Source organism: Xenopus laevis, chromosome 9_10S (genome assembly GCF_017654675.1).
Source record: "Xenopus laevis strain J_2021 chromosome 9_10S, Xenopus_laevis_v10.1, whole genome shotgun sequence".
Classification (NCBI taxonomy): Eukaryota; Metazoa; Chordata; class Amphibia; order Anura; family Pipidae; genus Xenopus; species Xenopus laevis.
In genome coordinates, this window is record NC_054388.1 from 106473522 (window position 1) to 106488201 (window position 14680).

Sequence of the window (14680 nt, forward strand, 5' to 3'; positions counted from 1 at the left end):
TCTACACCAGCTCTGGGCTCTAATTCACATAAAGATATTACTGAGCTGGGAGAGGCGCAACTGCATTAATCATGACAATGGAACGTTTCAGTTATAAGGAACCGCTGATTCTGGATATAGGAGAGTCTGTGTGAATGAATAGGACATCTCTAGTAACCTGTTATATATATAGATGCATATATATATATTTCTTTCATAATCAAACTATGGAAACATGGGGTCAGTTACCAATATATAAACAATAAACATTTGCCTGTTTTTGGAATTTTCTGCGTTCTGCAGGGCATTGGATTGTGGGCTGGGCTCAGGGCTGACAGACACTGCACAGAGCCCTTCTCACAGCATAATGGAGATTGGATAAGACAGTGGTGCAATCAAAAAGTGCCATCTTTTAGGTGTTTGTTTTTGTATTTATATAAAGAGCAGAATGTTTTACTTCCCTGGTGATTGGTTTTATCTAGCTTTAATTAAGTAATATTGCCTTGGCTTACAGCTTCTGCCTTGCCGAGGTTGCCATTGTTTTAGGCTGACTGACCACAGTCTTCCTTGTTACCTCCCATAACCATCTTGTTGAGAAAGAAGCAGGCGGAGGGGTCTTTCCAGGGCCCAGGTTAGTAGAAAAGACAATAAATGGTCAGGTCAGATTTGTGGAAAGGTCACAAGGGCCCTGAGACTAGGGCAGTAGTATTTTTAGGGGCAGCATGCCACACAGCCTCATTGCAGTGGGTTCATGTGGGAGATTTACTAGGACTTTAAATTTCCAATGCACCAATCTCTACACTCAGGACCAGACTAGACAAGACTCCAGGGTCGGACTGGGGGGTCCGGGGCCCACCGGGACTGGTGTCCAGGGCCCCCCTCTGGCCCCCGCTACCTACTTGTTAGGCGAATCCCTGCTCGGCGCCCAGGCGGCACATCGCGCATGTGCAAACGGCGCTGCGATGCGCTGAAATTTTTTTTATTATTTTTTTTAAAACTGTTTGGGAGAGGGGGACTGGCCCGGCGGGGGCCCACTAGGGTCGGGCCCACCGGGTATTTTCCCGGTATCCCGCCGGGCCAGTCCGACACTGCAAGACTCGTGAATGCGTGTGTGACATATGAACGGGGAGACTAGTGGTCCTGGCCTAGGGACATCCTATGTATAAATCCTGCCCTATAAGGTGCGAGCGGCACCACGGTTGGTGGTGTGATATAATAGTGCTTCTGCAGAAACAGCCCCATGAATTGATTTATAGCCTGTACAGAGAGATCCCATAAAACTGGCAGCATAGGTATTCCCCTGTACTGAGCACAATTCAGCAGGAACAGCCCCTAAGTTTGCTCATAGTCTGTACAGAGAGATCCCATAAAACTATGGCAGTATAGGTATTCCCTGTACTAAGCACAATTCAGCAGGAACAGTCTCCTAAGTTTGCTAATAGTCTTTACAGAGAGATCCCATAAAACTATGGTAGCATACTTCCACCTGTCCCATTTTTAGAGGGTCAGTCCCGCTTTTGACAGCTCAACCCACAGTCCCTCTTTTGTACTAAAAAGTCCCATTTTTCTCTGCACCGAACAGCCAGAAAAAGAAACAAAGTTTCTAAATTAATAGGCTTTTGTCAGAGAGCCCAGAACAGCCAAAGCAGCAGATAAGATACTTTTGTAACAATTTTGAGATAAGCAAATAAGTAACTGTAACAATATCAGGTAACAGGTCCCTTAGAAAAAGTTAGACTCACAGCTTAAAGGGCAATTCACCTTCATTGGCAAAACTGTAATAACTGGAAAAAAAACACAGAAATATGTTTAAACTTTCATAACCTGCCAAATTTTCTAAACTGAACATGGTAATCAAGGGGTGTGGCCACAAAAATGGGCGTGGTCAAAAAATGTTGGCTCGATATGTGGGAGGCAGGACCGCCATCAGAAATCGCAGGGCCCCATACGACAAAATTTCCTAGGCCCCCTGGGCTGCACCCACTGCAAGCCCCACCTACAGGTCCGCCCTCCCCACCCCACAGGTCCGCCGTAAAAAAATATTGGTGGCTAGGGTTCCCACATGTTAATAGAAAATAAAAAGATATTGGTGGTCAGGGCCCCCCATAAAAAAACATTTGTGGCCAGGGCCCCCTCATTAAAAAATATTGGTGGCTAGGACTCCACATGAAAAAAAAAATTGGTGGCCAGGGCCCCTTAAACGTCCATGCCTTCCCGAAGTCAGCAGCTCTCAGAAAGATGGGGGCCCGGCTAATCAAGTAAGTGTGGCGTGGCCGGGCCCCCCTTACCCTCAGGGCCCCCTACAACTCTCCCCCCTGTCCCCCCCCCTGATGGCTGCCCTGGTGGGAAGTATGTGGCAGCAAACAGAACGTATTCCCCTGTACTTAAGCACTAGTAACATGTTAGCGTATAGCAGCACTTGCTCAGGGAAACTATAAAGTGCTTTTCTGTATGACCCAAGCTACATATTACACTATACAAATAATGCACTGAAACCTTCCCATTGCCTAGAAGGGGGTATATGTGCCACCAGCATGGATCCCTCTTGGCATTATGGAGATGGTCAGTTCTATCATCGCTGGTCATGTGTGAGAAACGATTGGGCTCCATCTGTTATGCAGACAGATTTGGCTGGGAGCAGGCAGACGTGCTATACACCCCTCCCAAACCCACACAGTGAATGAAAATCAATCCAGGGCCCTGTGTCAGCGCTGATCCTGCAATCCTTAGTGGAGCAAATAATGGCACCCAGACAGCGGAGCGGGCACTACAGACCCCTGCCCTGCTTAATTGTGTCAGTGCCGGAGCAGGAGGGAGGGGGAAAGAGAGGGAGATGGGTCTCTCAGGCAGCAGCGGGGAGTTTGGCACTTGCAAATCTCACAATGTCAGACAGGTCTATAGTGCCTTGTAGCTCAATAACTGGGGGAGCTTTAGGAATTCCCCCTGAGAGGGATGAGCTCTCAACTTCTCTAGGCGGCAGACACGGCGGTTCCACTTTGTAACTGGGCACGGGCATGACTCTCGGCCCTAAATTTCCTTAATGCGGTGTATGTGTGTTCCTTGTGTTTGCCAACCACATTTCAGAGATGCTTTGAGACCGCCACTTTCCTGCACCGTCTCTCCATATGTTGTTTTACTGACCCTTTAAAGGAGAACTAAACCCTAAAAATAAATATGGCTAAAAATGCCATATTTTATATAGTGAACTTATTGCATCAGCTTGAAGTTTCAGCTTGTCAATAGCAGCAATGATCCAGGACTTCAAACTTGTCACAGGGGGTCACCATCTTGGAAAGTGTCTGTGACACTCACATGCTCAGTGGGCTCTGATTGGCTGTTGAGAAGCTAAGCTTAGGGCTCGTCACTAATTATACAGCAGAAAATGAGCTTCCCCTGTAATATAAGCTACAGGTTTGCTGATTATTAAATTCTGATGCTAATTGCACTGGTTTCTTTGCTGCCATGTAGTAATTATCTGTATTAATTACTAATCAGCCTTATATTGTGACATTTCTATTCTATGTGTACTGTATATTGTGAGTGGGTCCCTAAACTCAGTAAGTGACAGCAGCACAGAGCATGTGCAGTGAATCAGCAGAAAAGAAGATGGGGAGCTACTGGGGCATCTTTGGAGACACAGATCTTTACTGCTAAAGGGCTGTGCTTGCCTTGGGCTGATACAGAAGCACAAAACATAATGTACAATATTTCTAGCTACTTCTTTAGTTAGGCTTTAGTTCTCCTTTAAGCACTTTCCTCCTAAACATCACATCATATATAGATTTGCTGGTAATTAAATGGAGGGGGCTTTCAGGGGCCACTTTTGACACCAAGTTCCATGTTTATAGACAAGCTGTGACAGCTGAGTGACTTGTCTGAACACCCACTCCATGGAAAGCACTCGGCTGTGCGATGCTCTAGTGCAGCCTTTTCCTTTTTCATTTAACCGCTCCAGTGTGCAAGGATACAGTTAGATGTTGGAGTAGCGTTTGCAGCCCAGGCTTGGGTAACCAGCAACCCTTGCTGAACCACAGCTCGAGTGAGGATGTGTCGCTTTGTAGTGGATACTTTATTGCCTAAAAGTCTATTTTCTGGCAACGATTGGATTTGGCCATCATTATCCTCTTAGCTTTATGGTCCTACAAAGAATAAATGAGCCGTATTAGTACTTTATTACTGTAAAAAAAAAATCAGTTATCCTTCGTCGGTGATGCGACAATGATGGGTCTGTGATTTTGATAAGACATTATCTTTCTGTTGTGACGTCACCCGTCATGTAGTTCTTAATCGTTTGTTTCGTTCTAATTGGGTTGGTTGCTTCATTCCCTTCTGTTGTTCTAGCCGGTGTAGTTAGAAGCACAGTGGTGTAACATGGGGTAAGCAGTTCCTGCCCCAGTGGGGGGCCTGCAGGGTGAAATGGACCATTAAGGACCTGAAGCCTGAAGGTCCCGTGTGTGCTGGAGGGTGTTAGATATTCATCCCCATGAGTTCAAGCCCCACTAGAGGCTTCCATCTTTGGTCAGGGTTTCCCTTGAAGGTCCAGCCTTTGGTCAGGGTTCCCTTTAACGCATAATTTTATTCCAGATATAGGAAAATATTGGTGTCTCTGTCATTTAACCATAGTCCCAAGAATATTATCAGCAAACACATATTCACCCCAATCTCAGCCTAACTGGCCTTGAAGTTTCAGGAGTATCTAGGAGAGGAAATGACCATTGTTCCCAAATCTCACCCTAACGGGCCTTCAGGCTGAGCCCCCCTTTCAATGCTCCAAGGCCCTCAAGGGGAGCAGCCCCACAGTTTTGGAACTGCTGTTCTAGAGCCGTAGAGGTTTGGGTTACACTTCCTGAGGTCAAATATTTGATGAGGACCCCCTTACCTAATTACAGTATTACATATATATGAAAACACACTTAATAACAGTACAGTGTCGAGAATATCTAGGAGAGTAACTTTTCACTCACTCTATTTAGCAACCCAATTGACCTTAATGGTGGACCTCCAAGAATATCTGCTTTGGTTTCTAAGGGGTCCCGACCCAGTTTAAACTAAAATTGCTATGATCCATGTTCCTTCTTCACTGTCCCCATTTCCTGGGACTTCTGAGGTCTTTCTACCCCAACTGACTCAATGAGCCTATGAGTAAGTGCCCATTTGGCATGAAATGCGTTAGGCTATACATGTCCTAATAAAGATTTTTTTTACTTTTATAATTATTTTTGCTACTGCATCAATATTAGTGGGTCTTTTCTAATCTATATTGCAAGCTTTGAATTGTGTTTACCCTTGGACTGGGGGGTTTTCTGACAAGACCACACTGTTATTACCCTTTAAGATTATATTTCTGTTTATTTTATTTTTAAGAACAGAGCTAAACACCACTATTTTCTTTACCCCAACTGACTCTAACCAACTTACAGATATAAATCATCAACACTCCCATAACACTTATAACCCCCAGAAACCCAGATCCCACTCTAGTAGCAAAATTATATTGGTAGCAAATTAGCAAACCAGTTTGGATCCTAGTGAAAGACAAAATACTGACTTGATTTGGGCTGAATGATCATTTCAGACTAGAATCTTACTTTGTAGAATGATTTCTGCATCCTAATTTTCCGTGAATCCAGATTTGGAATGAGCCATTTGCTCCTCTCTGGATGTGACCCAGAAACATAATGGACGGGTTTTAATTCTTGCAATTAAAGAACCAAATCTTTAGAGCGTCTCGGTGGCTGTCTCCCTGCCCTCTTGCCACCTCCGCTCCAGCCTGTGGGTGACCTTGGAAGAGTTAATGACGGAGAGAATTTGGGGATGTTTTATTGATGGAGCAGGGGAGAATGGAAGTGCAGTAGAGCACAAGCTTCCCTGCCTCCTCTGTCTCTCTTGTAGCCTCTCCAGAGGATAGCAAGCCAAGAGCAGAGCTCTCCATCTCTCCCTGACCCTTTACGCTGGCATTTCAACGCTCTGCCTGTCTCTTGATTGCTATTCCTGGCACAGACACACACACACACACATCCTCACACAAATATATCGCACAGGAGAGGGGCACGACACCTATTCCCCCAACAAAGGATGCAGTGCCAGCAGCATCTCCGCACATTCAAGCCCCCGACCTGATGTCTCAATAGACACTGTCAATGACCCCCTCCCCTACTCTGCTGTCTGCTCCTACACCCCCTCCTTCTCTTTGCCTCTACATTTACAGGCTGGATGCTACAGCGGCCGTTCCTAATTACCTCTTATCCCCAGTGGTTTGTGAATAATCGCCGCTGAGGAGCTTTGAAGGGTTGCTGAAAAGGATAAAAAAAAAAATATATATATATATATATACATAGGATTCGGACCGTATATCACTTTTAACCCCCTTGTAAGGACAACACCTGTCCGCTCTGCTGGAGAAGAGGAGAAGGAGCCATCGGGAGAGAACCTTTCAGGTACCTTTGTGATGCTCAATGTTCTGTACTACACTCCGGAGTATGGAGTTTCCATTTCCCTTAGAAGTGATTGCACTATTATTAGCATTGAATGGAGATGTGATTGCCAAGTATATGCAGGGTTAACTAAATCAGTTTGTTTTTTAACCCTCCTTGGGCATAAAGCACAAATCAGGTTGATTATTGGCATTTATCCTTCCCATGGGTTGATGGTGGGACAGTGGTCTGTTCCCCCGGGCTGAATGGGTGCGCCTGTGAGTGTAGGTTCCCCACTTTTCTGCCTAACTGACTGGTGCTGCTCTGTCCAGGTGCTGCTGACTTTCTATGGGACGGAGTTGCTGACATTAATAGGACGTAACATATGAGGAATATTTAAATAAGTCATTGTACCTGCAGAATATACTGTATACCTAAATATCCCTATGTCAGTAATGGGTTGGCCTTTTTCTGTGTGTACAATTTATAGATATAGGGATAGATAGAAAGACGGAGAGATAGATAGATAGATAGATAGATAGATAGATAGATAGAGAGAGAGATAGATAGATAGATAGATAGATAGATAGATAGATAGATAGATAGATAGATAGATAGATAGATAGATAGATAGATAGATAGATAGATAGATAGATAGATAGAGCGGGGGACAGAGGCATGAATAAATGGATGGAGACATGGACAGATAGAAGGACAGAGAGATGGATAGATGAATAGAGAGAAGGATAGAAAGATGAATAGAGTGATGGACAGATTAAAAAAGAATAGAGATAGATGTCAGGATAGTGGGATGGATGGACAGAGACACAGAAAGATGATTAGAGTGATGGATGAATAGAGAAATGGATAAACAGATAGAAACAGAGAGACGGGCAGAGAAATGAATAGAAAGATGGACATATAGACGGACAGAGAGAAAATAAGAGTGATAAAAGGACAGAGGGATGGATAAATGAACGGGGAGGCAGAAAGGTAGATTGACAGAGAGAAAATAGATGGAGAGATGGATAAATAGATATAGGGACAAATGAATAGTAAGATGGACAGGGTAATGAAACAGTAAACTTTTACTATTGTGTTTATGACTTTGGCATTGCGTTGTTTTTAGATTGTCAGGCCAGGCATAGGATCTGTTATCTGGCTTACTTGGGACCTGGGAGTTTCTAGATAAGGGGTCTTTCTGTTCTTCGGATCACTGTAAATGGGAAAACATTAAAAAAATAAGATGATCTTTCTTATATAGGACTCTAGAGGGGAAAAGGCATTCCCCTAGTCCGGTGCGTTTTTGGATAAGAGTTTTCCAGATAATGGATCCCAGACAGATATCTTGCTATATATAACATAGCTAAATGCACAGGTTACAGAGACCTGATTTACAGTCCTGTGTCATTACATGGTTAGGGCATAATCATTTGCACAGGACATTGCAGAGTTAATTTAAATGAAATGTAACCCTTTCAGTGCAGTTCTGCAGAAACTCCTATTATATGGAATGATTAACCCTTCAGAAACCCCCCGGAGCAGTTAAAGGGAAACATCGTCGTACTTTTATGCCCTTTGCCTTTTAGCGGAGCCAGCAGGGTGCTGCAGTTATTACGTGCCCACAAGTAAAGGGTCTGGGGGCAGACATAGGGAGCAGAGAGACCTTTGGTTAGGAGCCCGTTGCTACAGAAACAAACGGGTGAAACAATCTGGCAGCCCCAACCAGTGCTGAGATTGTATCTAATGCTCCGGAGGCACCGTGACATGTATTGCATGTGATTTATACCCACACTGCTACAGTAACAAGATCTCTCTATGAAACCCCTATGGTGCTGGAGGATGGATATGTAGCAGCTGGGGGCACCAAAATTGAAAGGTAGGAGGTGGGGGGCAGGTTATGAAGTTCTCATATTTCCTGCAGTCATTGTACTGTTATGCACTGGAAATCAAAGAGCGCCCTTATTTCGTTTACATCTCCTTTTATTGATACCTTCCTAGGAACGAGCAACAGAGTGGGTGGTGAGGGGCAAAAACGGCTTTCCAGCAGAGGTGGTAATGGGTTGGAACGCACCACGATTAGTGTATGCGACATTAGCCGAGTGCATTGTATGGAAATGATTAATGGAAAAGACTTTCCCGCTACGTCCAATTAAGACGACAGCCTTATTGAAGCCCCCCTCCAGCGAGTTACTGTCACCATGCGCCTTTGCATCCGGATTGTTTACTTCTCACCCAATCTGCCCTTACGTGATTCCGCAGCACCCTGCTAGATCTGACCCTTTTCTGCATCAATTAGATATATTTCTTTGATCTCAACTAAGAAATGGCAGCATTAGAAAAACACGACGGCTGTATATTGGGAGGATGGTGGTCTGGATATTGAATATTTTGGGGTCCAGCCCCCTTTTGGGATCAAAAATGGCACCCCATTAACCCATATCAGTGGTGCATATAATATTGTTATTACAGTCACCCTGTTATAGTGATCCAGAAATCATCTGGTGGATACTCATGTTGCCCCCTACATGTTTTGTACCACAAGAGAACCCTAAGATTTTGGAACCCCTACTTTGGGGGAAGAGAATGATGTTGGGCAGCAGAGGGCACGTAGGCTGAGCAGATCTTGTGACAATTCCCAATTGTTTCAGATCTAAATAATTCAGTAATAACATTGTCTTAAAATTGTATGAGGCCAGTGAAATAACTCTTGGCGACCATGTTTTGCTGCGCACTGCGAGTAACGCCAGCATTAATGTGCATTTTGCTTCCATTATTAGAATTGACCTTTAATTTATTGAGCGCAGCAGGTAATCAGTGCCGCCCAAATATTCTCTTTTCCTGTGTTGCTACAGGCAGGGAGTAATGATCATTCCCTATAGGCTGAGGGTGACCCGTCCCTTTAATCCCAATCTCTGTAGTACAGGTATGGGACCTGTTGTCCAGAATGCACGATACCTGATCTTTTCTGGATTATGGATCTTTCTGTAATTTAGATCTTGATACCTTCAATCTACTAGAAAATGATTTAAACATTAAATAAACCCAATAGGCTGGTTTTGCTTCCAATAGGGATTAACTATATCTTAGTTTGGATCAATGATAAGGTAATGTTTTATTATTACAGAGAAAAAGGAATTAATTTTTAATAATTTGGAGTATTTTGATCAAATGGAAGAGGGCCTTTCCGTAATATGTAACTTTATGGATAACAGTTTCCAGATAACAGATCACAAAGTTTGCAAACCCAAAGGCTGTGCATGTTAATACTGGGAGGAGGAGCTTGCAATCTTTATTTCAGTCTCCCCATGCTAGGGCTGTAGGGCAGCACAGTTTCCAGTAGTCCTTGGCATTGAGTGATTATGTAACAAGATAAAGGTTATTATGGTCTGTATTGGCTCCAAGCTATTGTAACAGCATATACATCAACAACAGCTTGTGGGGCCACAGGTTGAACATCCCTGAACTGCAGCTCCCCTGCGTCTATAGAAGTGCCCACCCCTGCATCTGGCACATATAGATCCCCACTCCCTGCTATGGATTGGGGAGAAATACACAGTATTATGCAATTCAGTAGCAAAGTGACTGGCTACTTGCAGCGTATTTAAAGGACAGATGAAGGGAGGGAGGTCGAGGCCCCACATACTTACTAGCCAGTGTGACCGTGAATGCATTAATGCTGCTCATTGATTCAGTTGTAGTGTTTTGACTCAGTTGTAGTGTTTTGACTCAGTTGTAGTGTTTTGCATCCAGTGGATCATTTAACCTCCTGCTCGCCAAAGAATGTAATTCCCCCAGTGCCAGCTGTCAAACTGCCAGCTACATAAAATTGACACTGCAAAATCAAATAGCCCCGGCAGCCAAAGGGTTAAAGGCAGGTAATTGGAGCTGCCTACCCTGTCTCAGTTTGGGGTCACAAAGTGTATTTTCATCAGTGAAGAGATTCCATTTCTCCTCTTCTGGGTGTTTTACGTCTACCTGATCTCAAGCTGATATAGTGTGTAATGCATCTCTCTATTTATCTATAGATATCTACACTGATTCATAGGGTTTCGCTGTACATTCTTGGTGTACCTACATAGGCCCACAGTGTTCTCTTAGTTTCTACCAGATGATACCTTTCAATCATTGAAGGGTAATGTTCAGATTTACCTACTGACCCATAACCAAAGTCCCTTCTACTATAGGCACAATCTCTCCCTACTATACCTGCTATCCCACAGTCACACTCCCTTCCCAGAGACTATTATCCCACTGTTACTATAGACACAATCTCTCCCTACTATACCTGCTATCCCACAGTCACACTCCCTTCCCAGAGACTATTATCCACTGTTACTATAGACACCATCTCTCCCTACTATACCTGCTATCCCACAGTCACACTCCCTTCCCAGAGACTATTATCCCACTGTTACTATAGACACCATCTCTCCCTACTATACCTGCTATCCCACAGTCACACTCCCTTCCCAGAGACTATTATCCACTGTTACTATAGGCACCATCTCTCCCTACTATACCTGCTATCCCACAGCCACACTCCCTTCCCAGAGACTATTATCCACTGTTACTATAGACACCATCTCTCCCTACTATACCAGCTATCCCACAGTCACACTCCCTTCCCAGAGACTATTATCCCACTGTTACTATAGGCACCATCTCTCCCTACTATACCTGCTATCCCAAAGTCACACTCCCTTCCCAGAGACTATTATCCACTGTTACTATAGGCACCATCTCTCCCTACTATACCTGCTATCCCACAGCCACACTCCCTTCCCAGAGACTATTATCCACTGTTACTATAGACACCATCTCTCCCTACTATACCGGCTATCCCACAGTCACACTCCCTTCCCAGAGACTATTATCCCACTGTTACTATAGGCACCATCTCTCCCTACTATACCTGCTATCTCACAGTCACACTCCCTTCCCAGAGACTATTATCCACTGTTACTATAGGCACCATCTCTCCCTACTATACCTGCTATCTCACAGTCACACTCCCTTCCCAGAGACTATTATCCCACTGTTACTATAGGCACCATCTCTCCCTACTATACCTGCTATCCCACAGTCACACTCCCTTCCCAGAGACTATTATCCACTGTTACTATAGACACCATCTCTCCCTACTATACCTGCTATCCCACAGTCACACTCCCTTCCCAGAGACTATTATCCACTGTTACTATAGACACCATCTCTCCCTACTATACCTGCTATCCCACAGTCACACTCCTTTCCCAGAGACTATTATCCACTGTTACTATAGACACCATCTCTCCCTACTATACCTGCTATCCCACAGTCACACTCCTTTGCCAGAGACTTTAGACATCTGCTCTTCACTCCCAACCTCTTTTTCATTGTCTTGAAGGCAGCTCTGATTATATACCTGTTTGGTATAAATGAGGAATTTTGGGATAAACTTCTTTACACTCACCAGGAAAATCTCTCGACTATTGCTTTATAATTCTAGGTTTCTGTGCTTTTAAGGCAAAACAAGAACTAACCGCTCCTGCCTCTTGGTAGCAAAGGATTTTACAGATTTGCTCAGACTCTCTGTTAATGATAACTGAACTTGCACGTCTGCTCTGCTGAGCCTCTGAGACTCTCCTACCTCCTGTTCATTTTATCATTCATCTGCAAAGAGGTGGAGAGGAAAATGTGTTTTAGCAAGGAGGAGAAGAGCCAGTTACCCTTTAAATGACAGACACCACAATTTAAAACAGAATGAGGCAGGGAAAAGAAAGCCTTCTATACAGTAGTGTGTCGTTAAACATAAGTTAGAAATATCAGGTCTAATTAACACAAATTAACACAAAGCCATGGAACTAGGGCACAGCAAGTTAATGGTTCACCAGAACTATTTTCCCAATGGATCCAGTAAAAGACTTGTAGGGGCTACTATTGGGCAAAATAGTTTCTGGAAGTGAGCAGGTATAATAAGAAGAGATGGTGCCTAAAGTAACAGTGGGATAATAGTCTCTGGGAAGGGAGTGTGACTGTGGGATAGCAGGTATAGTAGGGAGAGATGGTGTCTATAGTAACAGTGGATAATAGTCTCTGGGAAGTGAGTGTGACTGTGGGATAGCAGGTATAGTAGGGAGAGATGGTGCCTATAGTAACAGTGGGATAATAGTCTCTGGGAAGGGAGTGTGACTGTGGGATAGCAGGTATAGTAGGGAGAGATGGTGTCTATAGTAACAGTGGATAATAGTCTCTGGGAAGGGAGTGTGACTGTGGGATAGCAGGTATAGTAGGGAGAGATGGTGCCTATAGTAACAGTGGATAATAGTCTCTGGGAAGGGAGTGTGACTGTGGGATAGCAGGTATAGTAGGGAGAGATGGTGCCTATAGTAACAGTGGGATAATAGTCTCTGGGAAGGGAGTGTGACTGTGGGATAGCAGGTATAGTAGGGAGAGATGGTGTCTATAGTAACAGTTGGATAATAGTCTCTGGGAAGGGAGTGTGACTGTGGGATAGCAGGTATAGTAGGGAGAGATGGTGTCTATAGTAACAGTGGGATAATAGTCTCTGGGAAGGGAGTGTGACTGTGGGATAGCAGGTATAGTAGGGAGAGATGGTGCCTATAGTAACAGTGGATAATAGTCTCTGGGAAGGGAGTGTGACTGTGGGATAGCAGGTATAGTAGAGAGAGATGGTGCCTATAGTAACAGTGGGATAATAGTCTCTGGGAAGGGAGTGTGGCTGTGGGGGGTAGTACTTACAGTGCACAGTCAGGCAAGGCCTTATTTACCCTGTGCAAAGAAGGGGTCAGATAAATCACAAAATATATTATTTAGTCCATAGAGAGACAGGGATTCATTTAATTTCACCCCTTGTAGGGATAAGAACGATCTTAGTAAAGGAGTTTTCAGGATGAGAAAGCTTTTGCATGTCGGTAGAATCCAGGCGCTATGTACCTCTGGTGGCCAATGAAAGCAGATTGTGAAATGATGCACACATTAATTAGAAATTATTAGATCTTGACGGGATTCTTCCTGCTATTATCTCTCATCAGCTGGACCTGGGGAAGTTTAGACTGGAGATAAGAATTAAAAAGGCAGAGGGAAAGAGGACATTTCCCATTTACTTGTGTGTGTCAATAGAAAGCCCCTTTGCACCAATATTTTCCATTCCAGTGTAACATCCCCAATACTTAGAGTAATGCTTTGGGAGATTTGGAATTTTTATTTTCCAAAAAAAAGTAAATTTAAAAAAAAAAACTTTAATAATTCTTTCTTGACTTCTGAAGAAAGAGATTTAGGCTGATGCAGTGACAGAATATTTTTCATATGGTCGTATATTACAGTTTTCTGGGTTTGCAGGATTAGCCTAACGGTCGTTACTAATATCTTTGTTAGGGACGGAGGATCCATTTCTTGCAGACACTGTATTAGTTTCCCTTTAAACAAATTGCTATACTATGTATTTATTTATAATTAGTGTTCCCGGGCAGTATCCTATAACAACCAATCAGTGATTAGCATTTTTTCAGCCAATTGCAGGTGGAAAAATAAAAGCAAAACTGATTGGGTTGGATTACGCCGATTTTCCCAGTGCTTATATCTAAACCATGATTCTTCTGTAAACTGAGGTTAAATTATAAAATTTTGTGCTTTGAATGTTCTTCTGAATATTGGCATTTCTGCCTGGGAGCAGCCATATTTGCTGGCTATACGAGGCATTCTCTAACCATTGCCCCTCCCATCTGTTCCCTGTTTCTAATTCACTGTGCTGAAAAGAGGAGGGGCTTCCTGAATAAGGGGTGGTGTCAGGGCCAGATGAATTGTTAGGAAAATAAGGCACTTAACTAGGGGAGACACTGGCCTGGTGCTGCTGATAATGCACTTGCCAATGATTGGCTCTTCATGCAGGACTGTTTTCCGATTGGACAGGAGGTCCCCTTTACTGCTTCTGTATCATGTCCAATATGAGAAGAAGATAGGGGGCCATGTGGTCCCAAAGAACTGCCGTGCCTAGTGCCCTGTTTAGTGTTAATCTAATTTTGCTACATTGTTTCCACGTCAGAACCAGCAGTGGAGCACGTAGAAAGAGACAGACAGAAATTACATTAAGTTCTAACGGATATGTCATTCCCTTTAAATCACATACCTTCCTGAAGGATTACTTGCTGAGTATTTAGGGAGAGGATGAGAGTAATGTTCCTTGGCCCCACTTCAACTCTGCTGGGAAACAAAACATGTAACACGATTAAGTGCCAAAAATCTCTATACGCAGGGATGTCCCTGACTTTAAACCAAGGATGTCC

At 43.8% G+C, this 14680-nt stretch overlaps 1 protein-coding gene across 2 annotated transcripts in view; it reads left to right on the forward strand.

Annotated features, from left to right (window-relative positions):
* rai1.S (retinoic acid induced 1 S homeolog) overlaps positions 1-14680 on the forward strand; it is a 114062-nt gene that overhangs the window by 37323 nt on the left and 62059 nt on the right. The window contains exon 1 of one of the 2 annotated variants that reach the window (XM_018239322.2): positions 5833-6416. The exons of the other annotated variant lie outside the window; for it this stretch is intronic. The gene's annotated coding sequence lies outside the window, so the exon portion shown is untranslated. Of the gene's footprint in view, positions 1-5832; positions 6417-14680 lie in introns of those variants that run through there. 2 annotated transcript variants of the gene reach the window in all.